The following is a 22202-nucleotide window of genomic DNA, read 5'->3' on the forward strand; positions in this document are numbered from 1 at the left end:
GAACCAATTAGCGTTGTTCCGGAAATCTAAAGCTGAAGAGGAAATCCTCCAATTCAAGATCTTTCATCATGCGGGAGAGAACGGCCCAGACATTTTGTCTCAATGGGTGAAACGAGGAGACGATCTACTAACAATCCACAACATCAGTCTACAAACCCTCCACTCAAACCCGACAGCAGCGAAAGTGAAGATATGGCGCGCCGATTGGATCAACACAGGTAGCGAGCGCCTGCTCGCTAGCGCTATGAAAGATGCCACCGCGGAAGCGAGAAGCTACAATGTATTGCAACCATACATGAATCGCTTCCCAAGCTCAAAAGCATGCAGGCTATTCATGTTATTCAGGCTGAATGCATACAAAACGAAAGATCGCATCAGGCTTCGAGCAGGAGTTACCGACCCACACTGTACCTGCCGCTTCTGTTGCAAGGAGCGGGAATCCCTCAAACATCTTGTGTTATTCTGCCCCTCTCTAAAAAATGAAAGGTCCATTCACTTGGGTCAGTGATATGGAAACCATCAATCAGTGAGTGCAGATGAGTGGTGGCAGAATCTGTGGAACGGGATGGATCGGAAACTAATTATGCCCCTGACCTCATTTTTAGCAGTAATCGAGGAGATGATAAACAAATCTGATCCATAGTCATTGACCAAAAAGTAAACATGGGCCGACTGCATAGTGGGAAATCACTTTGGGGAGTGGTCCCCTGTTAACATTGGAAGGTGCAGAAGGGAAGAAGTTGTTTTGTTTTGTTGTGTAATATTTTAAAGGTTTGAATTGAAACCAATAAAATTAAAAAAAAAAGAAAAAAAAGAATTGATTATTGTGGGTTGAGGGAACATCGCAGTGGGAAATTCTAACTCAAGTGCTATCTTATCTAAAATCAAAAAGTGCCCCTATTCCCTGGTGTTTTGTAGATATGTCAATATAAGTTCAAACTATGTGCATTGCTTACATTCCTATTGTTATTATCACCCCATTGGTGATTGCTGCCCCATATTAAAAAGTGTATGATTTCTTTTGATTTTCAAATAAATAAATAAATATTGTATTTTACCAACCAGCCTGGTTCAAGGTCCATTGTGACCCGCGGTATTTGAAAAGGGGGTGTGATATGAGTGGTGTACCATCTCAATATTGAATCTAACATAAAACATAAGCATTTCAGTTGTGCGCTGTAACTGGGCCGAGACTAAGGCGTGCGTCGCCTGATTGAAATCCTTAACAATACATTTTATATAACTGCAACAAAAACCCTTCTGTAGTATATATAACATTTGATAGAGATGAATCTGAACCCCTATACATTTGATTGAACCCCAATACATGTGATGCCCCTCAAAACAAAATATATGAATTGTATATGAATTTTATATACATTTGATAATAGTTACAATGAATGTGATATACAAAAATGGGATATAGATGTACCCGAACCCCCATAAATGTAATTGAACCCCAATAAACTTGGTGACCTCCCAAACACTTCTATATACATTTTTTATGAAGTTTATATACATTTGATAAGAACCCCAATGGATTTTATATAAATAGGTATATTTCTATGGGTGGTTTGAAGACTATGACGCTATTGGGGTGGGGTCTCACAATAGGTATATGCGCTGTTATTGTAGGCCTTGTGTGTAGTGTCAAGGAAACTGTAATTATGAACAGCCACAATTAAGACAAGGCGAAAACAGCCCCTGGCATCCCCAGTGGTACCAAAGTTAGTTATTTACCTTATTGCCCTAAGGTACAACAGTATTGATGCAATGGAGGACTTTCAGGCTTTGATGGTGGATCAGAAAAAGTAAAAGCTCAATAAGAACATGGCTAGACTTTCTGTGAGCAGTCAGCCACCTCTCATTGCCACTGTCATGGGGTGGTCTGTTGTAGATGTCATTTAAAACACTCAGAAGGGTGCAGCCGACGATATGGCTAGTTTGGAAATGGCTACCGGTGCTGATGCCATGGTTCTCGAGCAGCCCATGGTATAGAGCCCATGCCATAGTGTTTAGATATGCAAGTTGGCAAAATGTAGTCTGAAAACAATGGATGCAAATCCATAATAATGCCGAATGATGGAAATGAGGTGGGGTAGAATGACCCCAAACCCCCTGAACATTTAGGGAATACAGAAAGACAGGGAGCATCACAAATCAGACGTTCTGCCAGCTGGTGGGTATATTTTTAAAACAAAACATTTGTAACTTTTAAGAGTGTGACACCTAACCAGCAGTTAAAACAAACCATATGTTTCTGTTTTTGTCTACATTCTCAATCTAACATGCTATTGGTTGGCACACTACTACAGTAATCGATAAGAAAAAACAGGGTTTGATTGGTCGGCTATTTGCTCATACGGCCTCAGGCACTTTTCTACGGCACCAAGGTACACGGTGGGGAAGGAGAGATGGGTGAATCGCTATGGTCTAGTTTAAAGAAGTTACTCCCTTCTTGTTCCCAGGCTTGAGTTCTTATCTTCCTGTATGTTTGTGGCCTTCCTGTGTTGTCTCTATGTCTGCATGCACTAAAGAAATGGCAGGTGCCCTATCTAATTTTACCTGGAATAAATTACCATTGTTTTGATCATGTGGTAGAAGACCACCGTTCAGAACTAATTTGTGTCTATTTATTGGATTTTCTGCTTTCCTAACGTGTGTGTGCTTTCCTTCGGCAGCCACTCAGGGCGCTGTGTATTCATTTGTTATGGGATCAATTGGCAAGGTAGCTACTTGCACCTGGAATTCAAGGATATATATAACTCTACCAATTGAAACTAATTAACATTAATAATTGCATGCCATGTGGCCTGGGAAATGTTATCTGGTGCAGTTTCAGCTTCTAAGCAGAACTCGCCTCGGCACACTGACCTTGGTGTTTGCCTGAGCATCATGAGGCCTGGAACCTTGAGTTAAGCAATTTTATGTCAGGATGCAGTATTTCAGAATTGAGGCCTTGCAGGATTTGATTTAGGTTGTGCCTGGTCACACTTTGGCATGGCATTGAGGGTGTTGTGGGGAAGGGGTGAGGCGGTTGAACAAAGGCAGATTTTGATGAGGCGTTTTGGTAGAAGGCGGTTTGCCTGGGGTAAATGGTTGGGTTTGAATCCTTGGCATGCATGGGCATAGGTTGTTTGTGGTGCACAGATGAGACAGCGCTTTGGATAGGGAGCAGTGCAGGGAGGAACTTTGTAGGGGTATAGTAGTGCAGCAAGATCAGTCTATAGGGAGGAAGCGGGTGGCAGATGGGAAGGGGGAAGATGACATACACCTATTAACTCGGCTGAGCCTGCTGGCATATTTCCTCTTCCTTGTGTTGATGAGGAATGTGCCAATCAGGCACCATGGGAGGCCGGGTGTTAGGACAGTTTTTCTGAAGTCCAACTGAGGGCTTAGTAAAACCATTCTACTGAGACAGTACAAGACTCCACTTTTAGTATAAGACTGTACCACCTGAGTATATGGTAGCGTAGACCGAGCGGCCAGGCTTATCTAAGGAGGGAGAGAGGGCTGTAGGAAGGTACAAATAACTTGTAGTATACCAAGGGTTCAACAGAAACACTGACCAGAAATATTATGAAGAATAAAGGTTTATTATAAATACAAGTGGTGTAAGTACTTGGTCAAAGCATCATAAACATATGATAAAAACACAACACAATGCCTGAAGGTGCACAGACCAAAACATAAACCTTGTTCAGAAAACTAACAGTTTGTTCTAGGCAAGACAGACCTTATCAAACACAGTTAGTATAGGACACACCAATTCATGGGGAGTAAAACCATAAAATACTTTCTGATTACTTTCAGTAATACAAGGGTAGGTCACCCTAGCAGTTGTGCAGTGACACTCAGTTAAGAAATCGCTTAGTAAACCAACTTGCAAGTATACTTTTCTGAATATTGGAACACTCATTCAACGGACAGTAGAAACCTATAAGCATATTCAGATTAACACACAGTTATACTAGGTGATTAAGACCTTTTGGTGTAATATACAATTGCAGTTGCTTTCCAGGTCAGTGGAAAACAGACTAAGGTAATCACTAATTTAGGATTGCACCAGGCAGACCAAGTTCAGTTACACCTACAGAACACTTTTTAAGAATGCCACACAGCTATTCTAGGCAAGTAAACCTAATGTTGTAATATAATATTACAATTGCTTTTCAGGTCAGTGGGACACATACTAAGGTAAGTAATAACTTTCAAACTTATTTTAGGATGGCCCAAGGTAGACCAAGGTAAGTAAAACCCATATACATTCTATCAGCAACTTAAAGGTAGGTATAAACCTACGACTGTTTTAGCATATGTATAATAAATACCAGGGTAAGCAAAACCCATTTTTACACTTTAAAAATTACTCAATGTTATTCCAGGTAGATAAAACCCAAGGCAGACTTAGTTTAGACAGGCTATACAGCAGGTCAGGGGAAGCAAGACCCAGTTGATGAACTTGCACACTAATATTCTGGAAGAAATAGTTAAGTGAAGGCAACAGCATTACTTTTGAGAAGAGGCGCAACCAATTCACAGCTGAGTAACATAACCTTACAAATACTTTTCAGAATGACACAAAACACATGCAAGGTTAGTAAGACCTTTTGTAACTGCTCACTCTCAGAGTTACAGTTACTAACCAACTAATTTACAAGTAAGTAAGCTTTAAACATTTGTTCTCTTATCTAGACAACAAATCAAATCCTTAGAAAGTAGTTCCATTATCTTGGAGCATGAGTGTTCTCAGTGGAGGAAGGGGGAGGGGGTGGTCACTAGGTCTCTTGTATCCAACAGACAATTTAGGAAGGCACAAAAGTAGCAAAAGTTAGATTTCCTAAGGAAGACTGTTGAAACAGGTAAGTATTAGACTTAGAGAGGTTGAAAGAGTAAAGGGACTTCTGAGAGGACACCCTAGGTGGATTCCAGCAGTAGGACTGGGTGAACAATCACAAGAAAAACCCCAAAGCTACACAGGAATCACAAAGGCTTAAGGTAACTAACTACCCCAGCCAAAACAGTACCTTAGCACGGAAGAAGAGTTGCAGCAGGGGAGACTTCAGGATCTGCAGCCAAAAACCTAGTTGATGGATTCCTTTGTCATGAAGATGGAAGACAGGACTTTGGAAGGGATTTTGCAGAAGGATCCATGGGGAAGGCTCCAGGTAAGAGTTTCTTCACAGCTGGATGTAGCTCTGTGGATTTGGCGCCCTTTTCAGGAGCCAGAAGAAGACTGACTGTCACTAATTGGATTTGCATCACTAATCTGGTCCAGTACTCTTGTGAGGGGACTTCAAGGACTGGAGTCATGTCTCTGAAGGTCTAGCAGGATGTCACCAGAGTTTCAGCTCGATTTGGAATTTGGAAGACCATACACTGCACAATGGCTTGAGTTCCGAGGGTATTTGGGAATTGCAGTCCCGCAAGGTCGCATGACGCGGGACTTCTCAAAATGCAGCTCTTCTTGAGTCCAGTGGATCTCACTAGACTCTGTGTCAAGGTTGTCATTTTCCGAGTCCCCAGTTCACTCAGAAGGAAGGGTAATAGCAGGCTCCGGTTACGCAGCAGGCTCGCCGGTCACCAGAAATTGTCTCAACCCCATTTTCTTTAACTCTTTGGATTTGGTTCCAGTGGTCCACTACCCCTTCAGCTTCCAGGTGTGGACTTTTATGCAGGAACCCAGCCAATCAAACAGACGTGCAGCATTCAAACTTTGGGGTTGGCAGTCCTTTCAGGACAACCAGCCTGCCAGTTTGAACTGGATTCTTGCAGGGAGGCTGAAAGACAAAGGTCTGCATAGTTTGGGACTACTCCCTCGCTTTCTGCCTTCACAGACACTCTGGAGCCTGGGCGGGCTTGCCCGAGGTGTCCCTCTGAAGACGAAAATCACACAAAGGACTTTCTCACCCTGGAGGGCAGGGGAAAGTCCAGGAAGGGATAAGAATCACAAAAATGGCAAAAAAGAAGACGGGGCCTTTTTGGTAAATGGGCACACATGGGTGGCTTTACCACAGCTGTGAAAACATCCTGCAGTAAAGGTGCACCCAATTTGTAAAAAGATTCACAGCCACTAGCCATTTAAGGTAAGCTTGACCCAGTAACATAATTGTTACAGCGCTAGTGAGAAAGGGGATACATTGTATCTCCCCAGCACTCCACATAAGGTGGGGTGTGCTGGTTTTCACCTAACAAAATGTAGAAGGGATAGAAATATCCTTTCCACCCTTGGGAAATGTAGTTCCCAAAAGGTTAGTCAGAGAAAGTAAAAGGGGAGCCCAAAGGGAAATCCTGTAGCAATAAAAAGTTTATATCAAAAGTTGTGAAAGAGGATAACATTAAAAGGACACTATGGAGAGTCTTAAAAATGACACCCATAAAAAGAGTTAAAGGATCTGTGAGGGTGGAAAAAGGTTCCCACTCACTGAGGTATAGAGAAAAATAATCTACCAGTCCAGCAAAAAGTGAAGTAGATTAAGCTCTAAAGTTAGGCTCCTTGAAACCCTTGAGCACTGCTGTGCAAAACTGCCCTTTTTCTGTGTCTGGTGAGTGTTCTAGGAGAGTGATGGTGGCAGCCATCTTTGAATGGTGCACAAGCTCCAGTGTGTGTCTTTGTGGGGCTCCAATCATCTGTCCTTGATGGGTTTGCATTTGCAGACAATGTGGGCTGGATATGGGCTTCAAGTAAAGTGATTTCCTGATCACAGGCCTAGACAGGGAAGGGCTTTACCTGGGGGACGTGGATGGGGTCGGCTGAGCCGGCTAGCATATTTCCTCATCCTTGAGTCAACGAGGAATGGGCCAATCAGGTATCATTGGATGCTAGGTGCATTGGAAAGCTGGAACACTGGTGGGTGATTCCACTGTTTTCTATGTCTGGTGAGCGTTCAGGGAGAGAGATGGTGGCAGCCATCTTTGAATGGAGTGTGAGTTCCAGTGCATATTCGTGGGACCCCAGTTGTCTGTCCTTGATGGGCTCAGCAGTTGTAGATGATGTAGGCTGGACGGGGGCTTCAAGTAAGTGATCTCCTGATCACGGGCCCAGACAGGCAAAGGCCTTACATGGGGGTCTTGGGTTGGGGCCAGCTGCGCCTACCAAGGTATTTCCTCTCCCTTCTGTTGATGAGGAAAGAGCCAATCAGGCATCATTGGAGGCTGGGTTCCTTGGAACATTGGAGCACTGATGGGTGATTCCGCTGGTTTTTCTGTATCTGGTGAGTGTTTGGAGAGAGAGATGATAGTGGCCATCTTTGAATGGAGTGAAAGTTCCAGTACATCTTTGTGGGGCTCCAGTCATCTGTTCTTGATGGGCTCAGCAGTTATGGAAGATGCTTGCTGGATGGGGGCTTCAAGTAAAGTGATCTCCTTATAACGGGCCCAGGCAGGCAATGGCTTTACATGGGGTCTTGGGTGGGGGCTGGCTGTGCCTGCCGGCGTATTTCCTCTTCCCTGTGTTAATGAGGAATGGGCCAATCAGCCATCATGGGAGTCTGGGCTTCGTGGAACACTGGAGCACTGCTGGGCCATTCTGCCGTTTTTTCTGTGTCTGGTGAGCATTCAGGGAGAGTGATGGTGGTGGCCATCTTTGAATGCAGTGCGAGCCCCAGCTCATTTTCGTGGGGCTGCAGTCCAGTCACGGCTAATTGTTGTTAATCACAGGGGTTTTTAAATATCACTATATAACTAGCATTTAGTGTTATATCTGTTGCTCCTCCCCTTGTTTAATAAGTTATGCACGATATAGCAAATGCTTGCATTGCAGTGATGTGAATACTGGGCAACAGTTTTTTCTAATTCAGCACTCTGACCACCCTCTGTCATCAAATCATCGATGATGACCATATTCACCATGCTTGTTGGTAGTAGGTGATCATCATTATAATGACCGGCATACCTTCAACAAATCAGAGGTGTTTAAACTGGTGTTGTAAAGTTGTATAGAGAGGCAGTCAAAAGCTGTATAGCCATACAATATTCAATGGTATATGTGACATTGTTGTGTGTGCACTGTCCAGAGGTTTTCTGGCAAAATAACTACGCTATAGCTGGAAGGGCTGTCCAGCAAACACACAAACATATGTTGTAGTCTGGTATCCATAAGACCTGTTAATCAATAGCTGTAGGGATGTGTCAAGTCACCTGGTGCTAAGGTCCTTTTATGAAACACAACGCTGAGAGTCTTCTTGTGCTAATTTCTCATTGCTTTTTTTACGCCCGATACATGGCTGTGTAATGGTTAATCCCTAGGGCTGTTACGTGCATCGCCCTTTGTATACGACTGTACAAGATATTTCAAACCATCAAAAATAAATCTCAGCTGTATTCTTAACATTCAGCGTTATGCCTTTCACTTTCCTACTAACAGTCCCTAGTGATGTGCAATAGGCATATGTTTTCGGCCACGTAGATACGAACACAATCTACTCACCGGGGGCTAACTCTGAAGTTAGATCCCCTAGGTATTCGCCTGTTGCCGGATTGACATCCCCAGGGGCGCTGACAAAGATAACACTATCGGTGTCATAATACAGAACCCTCTTGTGCAATTGCTCTATCACACCATACAGCTTCAAACACGCATCAGCTGTTGTGAATGACGCTATGAATATATTGGTATTGTCAGAAGTTGTTGGGTATTCCATGGTGTATCGGCAGCACAAACAAGCTGTTTCATCCTCTATGAATACACAACTATGTGCCTCATAAGAATTATTGAATAAATAATCTTGAAGCTCATCGGGGTCTGTGATGATGACTGTGTTTGACAAATTAACTCTTTGTGCAAACTTATCCCATAGCAAATTAAGATATAAGCCCTCAATACGGGTCTGCCGGTAACTCATTGGTGCTACTGGTGGGTTACCGGCAAACTAGCCTCACCATTTCTGGTGCTCGATATCCCTTTGTTACCAGGATATTATGGTCCCCAGCAACAGCGGTAAGTTCCCATTCCACGGAGTCCCAGAGCACTCCATGGAATGGGAAACACTGAATCACTGGCACTGTTGCTAACAGTCCCAGTGATTCAATGATTGTTCTGCAAATAGGAGCCTGAACTCCCAGCAGGTTAGGCCTGCCGGCACTTCACAGCCCCTACTGGCAGACTCAGAGTGAGCCGGTCCTGTAACAATGCCAGAGCCAGTTATACCAGCATTCTTTCGGCATTGTTAATAGACCAGCTCACCCGTAATGAGGCCAATAGTTCTGCTTACAGCCGCCGAGCGAGGTGGTCCTCAATATGTTCTCTATGCAAATGTATGCCCTGATGTTTGTAATATTCATCCACGTAACCCTGTTTAGTGGCATTGACCACACACCATGCCAGAAAGCCAGAGGCCACTTGTTTCTTTTGGAGGATCATTTTAATGTATTCACATAACTGTGATAGGGTGAATGTTTTTAAATGCCATATCTCGTGTATGTGTCCCAGTCAATAGACATGTTTTAAATCAGCATGTAACTCGATCGTACCCCGAGTGCCTGTAAAAACCCTCTTATCATTTGTGTGTTTACACCCTGCGTGTTTTGTCGCAACACGTCTACGGCAAAGTGGGAATAATAGCTTTCCACCACATATATATATAGGGCAACACTGGTAAGTAAGGGCATTGGTTTGGATAAACCTTGCACCTGATCAAACCAAAATACTGGTCTATTTCTCCAAAACTTTCACAGATGATCTTGGGGTGTCCTAACTGATATGGCTTTTAATTGTTCAGCGCTGGGTATAGACTGGTGAAATCTAAGTAGTGTATTTACTCAACCTCTCAGGTGCGATGGTGTAACTTTAAAGAATTTGTATGACCTTCATATAGTGCATCTCAGGGTTGTATGGGGTCACGCAGTTTCTTCTCTTTAAGAAAATGACCCACTTTTGGGTTGCTTTGTACCATTGAACACCACTCATGTTCACAGATACTGACAATGCAAACTCCCTGACAGGATAGGAATATCTGTTTTAACAGGGTGCGTCCATACAACTGCTCATAAGTAGTACCTGTCAGAGTACTGAAACCGCCCACTGGATAACATTCAGGACACCTATGTTAAAAACAATCATTGAATTCGTGGGCTGTTTCCACACCCTGAACCAAAGCATATCCTCCCAGCCAGTATTTCTCATCGCTACCTCTGAGGGTGTGTTGTAACGCAATGTTTTCGGTCTCTGCTTTGTATAAGAGCCATTGAATACCCGCAGTTGAATAACGTTTTTGACGCCAGTGGTATGAATCCTGGGGCAGCAGCGTGATTGTTTCAGACTTTAAGTACAATTGTTTTTACATCGGCATACAGCAACTAGCAGGCATGGCATTTTTAAAAGGATCAACATATGACACTTGTAAGCCACCATGTATAGGTGTTTCCCAATGGGATGTTTGAATGATCCCATCCCTGAACAAATTAAAAGCCTGTCTTAAAATGTTGACTTCTTCTTTAAAATTATTCCTTGTCTCATGGTGAAAGTAAAACATGCTGTGTTCATTTGCCTTATAGCATGTCATGAACTGATCTTTTTCGCTAGGCATTATGTACTGAACTCCATATTGACCAGGGGCCAGGATCAGGCCTAAATAGTTTTGATAAACCACACTGCTGAAAAGATGTGGAAAGAAGCCCTTTTAACTGGGAAAACTAAAAGCTTTTAGGAGTTTACTGAGTTTCATGGGTAAGAAGTTCAAGGACTTGATAAAAACATATTTGCAACGTTACCACAAGCATTGGCATGAGTTTAGCACCCTTTGTGATATGTTTTACTCTAATCTGCCCCTTCACCAATTGTTTGAGTATAAAATAGCCATCGTACACCTTAGCATTATGAGCTAAAAATGTGTAACCTGTGAATTTAGTTGTTACAAAGGTGCTAACAAAATCCCTCACACATGAATCACCCCCAAACTCCTAACAACAATCACCTGTTAAGTCTGACATGAATGTCATTTGTCTGCTGCATTTTATCCTCCTGCCTGGCTTCCATATCACACACAATACAATCCTCGCTTTTCTTTTGAGGTCTACCAGGTGCCACATAACACAGATGCTCAGCCATTTTGACAACAGGCACTTTGCATACTGGTCAAATTAAACTATTACACTTATAACTCTTGGGGGTACATTTCCTGCACGTGGTACACTCAAAACGTGTCTCACACACAATAGCCCCCATGGCGTCTTTCTCAATGCGAATGTTTGGATTAACATGCTACCTCGCGAAGGTGTGGCATTCCAGACAGTTTGAAAGTCTCTCCTTAAGCATTTTGCATTCATCTCTTAAGCACAAGCGACAATGATACTGGCAGTTGTGTTTATTTTTGTTGTTGAAAATATAGTTAAAAGCTTACAGAGCTTTGTAGCCCCTAGGAAGTTTTGTAGATTTGATATACCATAGAAATGGTTGTCGTGATGTACAACACACAACATGTTTTTTGCTGCTTTAGCGTTAGCAGGAAGTATTGGCATAGACCTCTGCAGTAGTTTGATGGGTCTATCGAAATACCCCTTAAAGAGAGACAACTGCAAAACACACAGGTTTATCCTTTAGAATACACAGCTCTTTATGGTCTTTCGAAGCTTTGTCCCGTTTGTTGTTGTCTGTCCGTGGTATGATTAAACCTATGAAACTAGACATCAGACACGGATTGAATGGCCCTTGGTTGAAGTTTGATAGCCATCTGCTTTTAGATTTTATAATATGACTGTTAATTACTTTGTTCATAAGTTATAAATACCTCCGGAGTGGCGCCTGACAACTATCACACTATTTCTTAATGGTGCAAAACAGATAATATCGGCCTTACTTTGCCTGAGCCTCCTCATATTTTCCAGAAATTGTAAAACGCAGAAAACATTGTGAGTGGATTGCTTTGTAAATAAGGGCCTAGTGAAACCATCAACATCCCTCTGTATCTGTATGAAATCGTTGGGTACAAAAGTTTTTAACATACACCTGACCAGTGTTTCTATGGCTTCTGTTGTAACAGCTAGCCCATGTCCAAAGGACCTTAACTGAACCAGGTTTACGCATCTGAATTCCTCGTAATACTCAATGCTGGAAATGTTTTATACGCCCATCGATATGTCTGCACCCTTTCTAAGTAAACTAGAACATCAGGCTGTGGAGTTTGGGGTTTTGACATATTCGCCCGATCACGATTTGATATAACCAGGTCTTTCTGAAGATTTTAAATTTAAATAACCGACTTCGCTGGACACAGTATTTACACCATTTTAAGGATCATTCAGTACCTTTATGGTCCCTCTGAACTGGGTAGCCACCCCCACTCTTTAGAGATGTACCAACATTAACAGTGCTTATGTTTTCAACTTCACATGTTGGATCACTCCTGTTACATCAGGCTCTGGTCAAATGTGTGCATGCTCCAGCGGTTCGCTGGCTGTTTTAAAGGTGCACCTGTTTTGTAGTGGGGCATTTCGTTTTCAGGTGTGAGCTATTTACTAGTCAAAAGAGTTTTGCTGTCACTAGCCTCTGTTACATCTGATGATTGTGATGCACCTTCAATGGGTATTTGCGGGGTAACAAATGTACTAGGACTAGATATCACTGCATTGTGATTTTCAATGGGTATCAGCAGCATAGAAGCTGTGTTATAGTTTTCAAACCAACCAGACCCAGTGGTTCTACTGATGGCCCCACCATCTTGAATGTCAACTGGGGCAGCCTGCGGGTTATCACACACAACAATCTGAAATATCACAGCTCTTGTCAGTTCTTGTCAGTGCCAGCATTGTGATCATAATGTGCGCTTGTACACGGGTCATCGTCAAATGTTTCAGGGGTCATTTGGAAGAGATTGTGCGCCATTTTACAAACCTCCTGAGTGGACATGTAAATATAGGGTTGTAACTCATCACCCCTCAGCACCCCCCATTCTGCATCTATGCAATCAAACTGTACACTCTCATTAGCAGGCCTATTACAAGGCCGTACAAATAAATCCTCATCCTGCAACGGGCTGATGTTTTCATACTGCAGGGGATCAGGCTCACACTGGTGAATAGATCCGAATGTGCTGGTGAATTACCGCACTGGGGTCTGATGGTGTTGTCGGACGGGTTAATTGGGACATTGAGAAGACTATATGTAATAATCTGGTCTTTACAGTAAGCTATATTACCTTTTACATCAAAGCTAATATCTGTTACCCTTTCCCCATTAGTTAACTGTGCAGACTGTGTTTTAGCAGCCTCATCAACATTGCTGATTACTACTGCTTGGGCTGCATCATCCCTCTGTTGACATGCATATACACCACAGTGTTATAACAGGCATCTTTTGTTGCTACCCCTGAAGCCCAGGTACGTTGTGTTAGGGAGAATTCTAATTTCTGGGCTAATTCCCTTCACCCTCAGAGAGCCCCCAGCTCTTTTGCTGAACTGAGGACTTTTTAATTTTAACCCTGGAGTGAGTGAGAACTTTTTCTCACTCTCTCATGGGCTTTTACCTGATTTGGATTTTAAATTTTCACGGTTTTTGGAGTCTGACAAACTCAATAGGCATCTGCTTTTTATATGGTGACACACATCACCTTCAGTGAAGTGTCACTGAGAAATCCATTAGATTTCACATAAGGTTTAAATACCTTTTCTTGTGTGAACTAGAGTTCCCAAGTAAATAAAATTAAATTGACTTTACTTAACTTTTCTCTTTATAGGTCCGACACACACCATTTTATGTGGAGTGCTGGGGGGTTACCTAGTAGTCCCTTATCCTAAATGTTCATGTAAATATTTTTTGTTACCCTCACTACTTTAAATGGCTGGTGGCAGTGGTTTACTTTTTCTTTTTTCGCCATGTTCTGTTTGTGAGGTTTTTCTTGGGTTTGCGCTGAGACATGTTTGAGCTCTTTGTTTGTCGCCTTTGCCGGGCTTCAGCCCTGAAGCGTGTCTCTGGCTCCAGTGTGACTGGAAGGACAGGATGTGAGGGAGGTTCCCGAAACTCCCTTCTCCTTTGTCTCTAGGAATGCCTGAATGCAACTAGTCCTGATTGGCTGGCTGGGTGTCCTTTCAGGACAGCCACCCTGCTTTGTGACTGACAGTCTAGGCAGTGCATGAATGGAAGAAACCTGCTTAAAAGGCCAGGGTTTTGAAACTACAGGCAGAGTCGACCACTGGGACAAACATCTGATGAGGAAATCGCAAACAAAGCTTGCTGCATCCTCCTCGACCTTTCAATTGCCGGGTGAAGCCCTGCTGCTGTGCTGAACTCCTTCTTCACCTTGACAGAGAGGCTCTGGACGGAATAACTTCTCCCCTTGGGTTAGTGGGACCAACTAACCCAGAGACTAACTCCACTGGACCATCACCCCCAACTTGCTGTGCCTCTCTGTTGCTTAAGAAGCCCAATGACAGGGGTCGAGTACCCGTAGTCGTGTGAAACATCTGAAGTGGTAACAAATCCGGGTACAAGCTCCAGGAGTCTCCTAAGGACCCCCCAGAAGCAGGACGACCAGATAGTGAGTCCCCTCACCAGAGTGCAGGACCCAACGTATGAAGGAAGCCCAACTGGTATCCGAGATTTGCAATGGTGCTGTTTGCTAAGGGTTGAAACTGCAAAGTGCCACTGAACCGAAAAGAGCCCGTAGCTGCTCACAACCTCCAAAGTACCACTGCAGGAGCCCTCCATACATCCTCCCTCTAGTCGCCACGACTGAGGCTCAGGACCACTCTTTTTCAAACCAGAGATGCTGTCAAGGTTTGGGGTACCAACCTGATCGCCTTTTAGCTGTGCTTTTCTCAGTTGGGAATTTCAGTGGCTTACCCTTTAGAGTTGATTCCAACTCTCTTTTCACAGGCTTAACAACTTGTGGCCCTACAAGTGATTCTTCTACAAACTCTTTAACTTTGTGCAAGACTTTGATTTAAGAAGTGCCTCAGATCCTTAGACTGTGCTCCAATTGGCTTTGGCTGTCACGGCTCCCGGAAAGTCCTCTTCTAGTCCATTGACTTTGATACTGTTTGTCCCTCATAGGTGGTAGCTTGTTGTAGACTGTTACTGCTGGGAAAGGGTTATCTAGATTTCATTGGAAGATTTAGTTGTCCTCACATATACTGAGAAGTTGTTTAACCTTTTTCCTTCCCTAACCTTCCTTTCTGCAACCTCAGAATCTGCAAAATATAACTAGTGTGATATATAGGTAAAGGAAGAGGTGAGGTGGTAATGCGCTTTACACTCAAAACAGTAAGGCACAATGATAAGATTGTTGATGATTTAATTGAAACTGTTAAGGCTGTTTCTGTTTCAATTAAAGCATCAACAATCTTATCATTGTGCCTTACTGTTTTGAGTGTAAAGCGCATTACCACCTCACCTCTTCCTTTACCAGTTTCCAATACCAGCCAGGGTGGACTGGCTGGGGTAGGTGGTTTTACTGCTTGCACTACAATTTGGATTACGATACCTCAGTGTAATCAGTGATCACTAGCACACAGAACCTTGTTTGCGAACCCATAGTGTGATATATAAATGCCATTACTGTCCTTGTGATTGAAATCACCTCAGGATGTAGGAATTGTGCAAGAAGCATAACCAAAGATTATCCACTAACTTGTTTTGATCCTGAAATGTGATTTTAAAGTATATTTACATTATTACACCCATTTCCTTTTTAAAGAATGCTTATTTAAAAATTGATGTTAATTAAATAAATATTTATTAATAACTGAAACCTTGGACCTCATTAAGAGTATGCCAGTCTGGTAACAATGGTGTCACTTCCTGTTTTGTCTAGGGGTGAAAGGTCGTGTTTCATCACTTCCCAGGATGTCACTTTGGAGTGGGGTCAAATGACATCACTTTTGGTGATGTCATCAGAGGTCAAGAGTCACGAGGCAAGGGATGGGCCACTTTTTGGAGGTGAGGGGTGGGTCACTTCTTTTTGGGAGACTGGGCCTATTTTTTGTCCCAGTCCGACCCTGGCTCCCACATGCCTTTGTAACTTTGTAAAACATGGGGTTTCACCCTATGTAAACTAGGGTGATCCAGACGTGGACCCCTTGCTCACTGTGTCTTAGAGAGGCTCAGCTTCACCTCACTATTGAGGCCTGACTAAGCCAAAACATGTGAGGTTGCTGAAGAAATTCCATAGAGCAGGGTATTTCACCCATGTTCGTTCTCAGTAGAGGGATACACTCCATTGGCACTCACAATAGCTTTTTAAAATGATTGTTTTAACCCCAAACAATCTACTGTCATGCATGACAGTGTGGTCATTGCAAGCTCCCCCAAACCCATTCCCACACATTCATTAGAGGGTTGCGCCTGTAAGTGAAACTGTCAATCTACAATGATTTGGTATTTTATTGTTAGAACACCAATCTGCGCTGACGATCAAGCCATCCGTAGCCATTGTAAGTGGCCCAAATCCATGCCGCCTTGGTGAAACAAGGCTGTGCACTCTGATCTGTTGGCTGGGGCCGGGCTCCCCACGCCTTTGGTGAAACAAGGCTACACGCTTGAGCATTCCCATGGTGCAGATCAGTCCCAATGGCAAGGGCTCTCTGATATGGTGGCTGGAGCCAGGCTCCAAGGCCCATTGGTGTAGTAAAAGGAAATTCTAATCAAATGTTGCATCCTCCACACAGCCGGTGTGGCCAAGAGGCATCTGAACCAGCCTGTGGCTTCTTTTAAAGGATCTAGGATTGCTGTCACTAGGCAGACATCTCTTCATATTCCCAACACCAGTCAATGGATCCCCCACTGATGGATGTGCATTCCCACAAATGGAATCCATTGTACATTTTAAAGAAACTACAAGATAAATTGGATATTAAAAAATCCACATGCCAAACACATACTTTTTAAAACATTTTAAAAAAAGCTAAAGACTCCAGGCATGGCATTTCTTGGCTATTTTTCTGGAATTATATCCTAGCATGTGCTTGTAATGCAATTCCCCAGTATGCATGGGCGTCGTGCTAATGCCTTGCCCCGAAACTTATCCCTACAGTGAGCCCCTCATAAAAAAAGAAAAGGCTGCTTTCTCCCTATCACCATAATAATGCCTCATGAGCCACAGAAGGGTAACATTTTAAAAATACACGCTCCACATCACAATCAAGCACATGCCTTTTAAATGTTTAAAACAGTCATATACACAAGACCTGTACTCTGGCTATTTTAAAAGGAATAATCTCCTATCCTGTGCTTATAATACAATTCCACAGTATGCATGGATGTTGTGCTGATGGCTTTCAATTATCTCCCACAATGTGGGGAGATGGACAGGTCTCTTTGACGCACAGGCTTCAAAGCTGTAGGCCCCAAAGCTTATCTCTACAGAGAGCCACTCAGAAAAAAACAAGCCTGATATCTCCCTATCACAATAATGCCTCATGAGCCACAGAAGGGTAACATTTTAAAAATACACTCTCCACATCACAATCAAGCAAATGCCTTTTTTAAAAGTTTAAAACAGTCATATACACAAGACTAATCATATGGATATTTTAAAAGGAATATTCCCTTACCTTATTCATACTAGACAGTGTAAAGCCTTGACAGGCACCGGTCAAGTCTTGCAGCATCATCCTGTGAAGGGAAGGTTTATCTCCACACATGTGCAGAGGATTTAGCTTGACCCGTCGCAGGACCACTTCAATTTCACAATTCTTTGCCTCTCTTTTACTTTTGCCACCTCTCAGCTGGATACCTTACAGAGACGTTCAAATGAGCACACATGCGGTGCAGGACCACTCTGTCAAAGGTATTGTATCTTGCTTCAAAATTCAATCACTCATCTGACGCTCAAGTTTACTCACGTCGATTATCACACGTGCTTCAAACAATGTTTGTTCCAGCGGTCCACATACAATGATGCCGCTTGTAACCTTGGCTTCAACACAGACCGCTCTTGTGTCGGTCTTCCCAATTCAACGGCTGTGTTGATTTCACAGTGGAATTGCTTTGTTCTGGGAGTCACTTACAGTACCACAGCAGTTGGCAATTGTCCCATCTTGATTATCAACCTGGGAGTGCCCTGGGAATCTCTGACACAAAACATGGTAATTCGTTTTCAAATGACTGTGCAAGATAAGTAGTTTAAGCAAAGAATAACAATTGCTGGATGTGCTATTATTAATACTTATAAAGTGCCCAAGTAAAGTTTAGTTTTGGGTCTTATTATGTTGAGGTCCAAGTATGCCTCAACACTATTGAAAAGTGTTCCAAGTGAGAATGATCACAAGCTTCCATTGCTAGGGTCTTTCTAATGAATTGATGCAAATGTTAAAAAGTTAACCAATGGGAACATACCTGCCAACTTGCCACATGCCATTCCAAATACATGCTTGTCCAGTTCAGTTTCTTTACTATGTTGGGACTTGGAGTTCTGCTTTTCCCATTATAAATAGAGTACTACAAGGTACATAATTCAAAGGAAAAAACAAAATGGAACAAGTGCCTCCACATTGGAATGGGGCATGTAAGCAAGTATGTGAGACTGATGACAGGGTCGACCCAAACAAACAACACAGAGCAATTGAAAAGAATGTAAAACATCTGAAACCGGCTTAACAGGCTGCCTGCTTTCTTGGATGGTGCTTTATTGTATTGTATTGTTTACTTATTTATAGAGCGCGCCTGGCCGTTAAGCAACTGGGAGCTTGCAGAGAAATAAATCTTGGGTTACAGGTACATGATTACGTTACATTTCTTAGGTTACAGGATCATGTATTACAGTTACAATACATTTCTTAGGTTACAGGATCATATATTACAGGCTCATATATCGAGCATTGCTTACAAGGCATTTTTACTTACAAGAGAGATATGTTACATTTATCAGAATCTTTTGTGTAGCACTGTCGGATGACTTACAGTATAGATAAGTTACAGTTACAGTGTTTGCAATGAATATACAGAGTATTTGGTATAGTTGGGGCATTTAGCGGTCGTTATTTTTAAGCCAGAGTTTAGCGTTGGCTTTTGAACACATGGAAGGAGGGGGTGGCTCTAAGTGCATCTGGGATGGAGTTCCAGAGCTGCGCTGCTCGAACCGGGAAGATAGACCCACCAGTTCTTTTCAGTTTAAAGTTAGGGATTTTGATGCTATTTGAGAGGGCCTTTCTGATGGGGCGTTCAGAAGTGTGTTTTGGGAATTTTTCTGACAGGTAAGCAGGAGCTTTGTTGTTCAGATAGTTATGTGTAATGTTCAGAGTTTTGAGTTTGATGCGGTCATTGATGGCCAGCCAGTTGACGGCTCTTCTGTGGGTAGATATGTGTTGTCCTTTGGGTATGCCTAGGGCTGTTCTGAGGGCATTGTTCTGCAGGGTTTGGAGTTTGTTAGTGTTATGTTTACTGGTACCTAGGTACAGTGCATTGCAGTAGTCTAATTTGGAGAGGATGAGGGCTCGCGCAATGGTGGTGCAACTATCTATGGAAAGGTATGGTTTGCAGGCATGGATGAGTTTGCAGGTGTAGCTGGTTGCTGAGGCTGTGGCATTTACTTGCTTGTCGAGGGTGAGAGCTGAGTCTAGGTAGAAGCCTAAGGTTTTAACTTCCTTAGCTACCTTTATTTTGATGTCGTCGATCGTGATGGAATTGTAAAGCTGGGGTAGTTTGTTCAGTTTATTGGTAGAACCAATGATTAAGAGCTCGGTCTTATCGTCGTTAAGACATAGGCCATGAGTGGGCATCCAATTTTGGATGATTTGGTACATTTTGTTTATGAGTCTGGTGTCTTTTTCATAGTCACCTTGGAGTGGGATAAGGATCTGGGTATCATCGTCGTAATTGGTATATGAGACCCCTAGCTTGTCCAATATATCAAAGAGAGGCTTTGTAAAAATATTGTATAGCGTGGGGGAAACACATGACCCTTGAGGGACTCCGCAGGTGATGGGGACTGGATCCGCTGCTGATGAAGGAGAGAAGACTCTTATGGTTCTCTGGTCCAGGAATGAATTTATCCATGCCGTGGCTTTTGTGGAGAAGTTGGCTACCGATTTGAGGTGATTGCACAGTACCTTGTGATCTACCAGGTCGAAAGCAGCTATTAGGTCTAGGAGTAGGAGAATAGACACATCTCCTCTGTCTTTACGCTCGTCTAGCTGGCTTTTAAGATCAAGGAGAGCCATTTCGGTTCCATGTTTAGGCCTAAATCCAGATTGTCTTGACCCTAGTAGATTGTTGCTCTCCAGATAATCTTGGATCTGAAGGTATGCGGCTTTATCTAAGATTTTAAGGAGGAACGGGACAGTTGTTATTGGCCTATAGTTTGTTGGGACGTTGGGGTCCAGGTTAACTTTTTTTAGTAGAGGTAGTATCCATGCGTCTTTAAGGTTTGTTGGCACAGAGCATGATTTAAATGAGGAGTTAATGAATGATGTGACGAAGGGGGCTAGTTCATGTGCAGCCTCTTTAATAATTGGGGCTGGACAGGTGTCCCCGAGGCATTGGGACGGTTTCAAGGACAATATGATGTTCCTAGTTTCTGCAGTAGAGATGGCTCTAAAGCTAAATTGGTTAGGGGGTTTAGTTTGGTTAGTGGCAAGTTCCTGGAGGATGGTTTCTTGCGTAGAGAGGGCGATGTTGTGGAGGGCAGATTTTTTAGCTCGTATTTTGTCTTGTAGCATTGTGATTTTGTTGCATAGGGCTTTTTGAATGTTAGTGCACCAGACTTTGTCTTTGGTGCAAGAGTCTATGGGTGCAATTGGGGATTCTAATTCTCTCAGAATGGAGAAGATTTCCCTGGTGTTCGAATTGGCTTTTTTAAGGTCATTGAAGGTCTCTTTTTTAGCCTGAAAATTTGTTTTTTGTAGCTGTTAGTGAGGGCAGTGAGAAGGCCTTTGTTGTGGGAGGAGGGGTTTTTTCTCCAGCAGGCTTCTGCATGTCGTTTCTCTTTGCATAAGGCTTTTAGCGCAGGGGTGAACCAAGTGTTCAGATGGGCCATAGGTTTTGATTTAGTGGGTTTCAGCGGCGCAATGGCATTGATCACCGAGTTGATGGTGTTATTGTACAGGTCGACTAGATCGTTAGGGTTAGAGAACTGGCTGGAGTGATTAGTGATAGGTTGGAGCAGGGGGAGAAGATTAGCGAGTGTTATACTTTTTTTGCAACGGGTGAGGGCAGGTGGAGCATGAAGTTTGGTAGATTTAGGTTGTGGGAGGTCCGAGATAGTCAATGAGATCAGATGGTGATCTGTCCAAATACAGGGTTCAATTGCTGTTATGAGGGAAATGCAATTGATGTCTGCGACCCAGTCCAATGTGCAGCCTTTAGAATGAGTAGGGCCATTATTTCGAATAGTGAGGCCTGCTTCCTCAATAGTGTTAGCTATAGTGGAGGCATTAGAGTCTTTTGGGTCTTTGTAGCCTAAGTTGAAATTGCCTAATAGGATGATTTGTGTTCCCGGTTTGGCATTAGTATTTAGTAGGGTGGTTAAGGTGCCTAGTGGATCAGGGGGTCTGTAGATCAGGTGTATTGTGATAGTACGTGTGGCAGAGATTTCTAGTAAAATGGAGAGTAGTTCAGCTGACGGCATAGTGAGGCTGTCTATTTCTTTGATAGTGAGATTGGCTCTGCAAATAAAAGCTATGCCTCCTCCTTTGGAAGTTTCCCTGTCTTTTCTGAAGATGGTGAAGTTAGGGGGTATGGCTATCATGAGGGCAGGGCCAGCGGCTTTGTGAAGCCATGATTCGGTAACTGCTAGGAAGTCAAGTTGGTTACAGGTGATGATGTCAGCAATTTCCGAGGCGTGAGCTATTAGGGATCTAGCGTTGATGAGACCACCCTTGAGGTTTTGAGTTATTTGCGTGTTATTGCTAGTGTGGACCTTGTTGGGCAGAGTTTCAGAGGAATTGGTGCAAAGGGTTAGGATGCAGCTGGGTTTCCTTGTGTGCCTGTTTCGGCTGGTGTGTTTGAGCTCCTTCTTAGCGTGGCTGAGGGGTATGTGAATGCTAGGTGGTTTGGGAAGTCTGTAGCCTAGTCTGAGGTTCCGTAGTTCAGTAGGGTAGGCTTGACTCTCTAGGGTCTGGGTGAAGTGCGCAGGCTGTTTAGGTAGTCTAGTGCCTAGTCAAGAGTTCCTTAGTGCGACACGATCCGCCTGACTCAGTTGGGTCTGGGATTGGGGGGCAGGCTGTTTTGGTAGTCTAGTACCTAGTCTAGAGTTCCTTAGTCCGGTGGGACAAACCTGATTCAGATGGGTCCAGGTCAGGGGAGAACTCTGTTTAGGTGGTGGCTGTGTGCA

Source organism: Ambystoma mexicanum, chromosome 11, assembly GCF_040938575.1.
Source record: "Ambystoma mexicanum isolate Mex_15411 chromosome 11, UKY_AmexF1_1, whole genome shotgun sequence".
Classification (NCBI taxonomy): domain Eukaryota; kingdom Metazoa; phylum Chordata; class Amphibia; order Caudata; family Ambystomatidae; genus Ambystoma; species Ambystoma mexicanum.